Below are 608 nucleotides of genomic sequence, written 5' to 3' on the forward strand. Positions count from 1 at the left end.
AGTGCTCATCTCCAACATTTTCTAGAGATCTACAGCACTTTCACCATCAAAGGAGTGACCAAAGATGCCATACTACTGCACCTCTTCCCATTCTCACTCTTGGAAAAGGCGAAGCAATGGTTCCACGCTAACAAAGATAGAAATACCACATGTGATAACTGCTCCACTGCCTTCCTAGCCAAGTTCTTTCCCACGGGCAAGACCAATGCTCTACGTGAAAGAATTTCAATCTTTCAACAGCAACATGATGAATCTATCCCTTAGGCATGGGAACGCTTCCAAGACTATATATCAGAATGCCCTCATCATGGGATGGAGAATTGGCTACTCATGCATATTTTCTACCATGGGTTGACCAACATTACCCATGAGACTATGGATGCTGCTGCTAGAGGTGCATTCCTATCACTCACCATACAAGCTGCAACAGCTCTTGTGGAGAAGATGGCCTCCAACCAAGGCTGGAATGAAGAACGTCTTCAAACCCACAAGAGAGGTGGAGGTATGCATCAACTCAAGGAGGTAGACATGCTATCTGCCAAGATGGACCTACAGATAAAGAAGCTCAAAGATCGAACCAATGAGAAACAAGAAGTCATGCACATTTA

At 44.6% G+C, this 608-nt stretch overlaps 1 non-coding gene across 1 annotated transcript; it reads right to left on the reverse strand.

Annotated features, from left to right (window-relative positions):
• Positions 1-205: 205 nt before the first annotated feature.
• LOC136524883 (small nucleolar RNA R71) lies at positions 206-314 on the reverse strand. The gene has a single exon (XR_010776234.1). It is a non-coding gene; the product is annotated as a small nucleolar RNA R71 (small nucleolar RNA).
• Positions 315-608: the final 294 nt, after the last annotated feature.

Source organism: Miscanthus floridulus, chromosome 18, assembly GCF_019320115.1.
Source record: "Miscanthus floridulus cultivar M001 chromosome 18, ASM1932011v1, whole genome shotgun sequence".
In the NCBI taxonomy this organism is placed as follows: Eukaryota; Viridiplantae; Streptophyta; class Magnoliopsida; order Poales; family Poaceae; genus Miscanthus; species Miscanthus floridulus.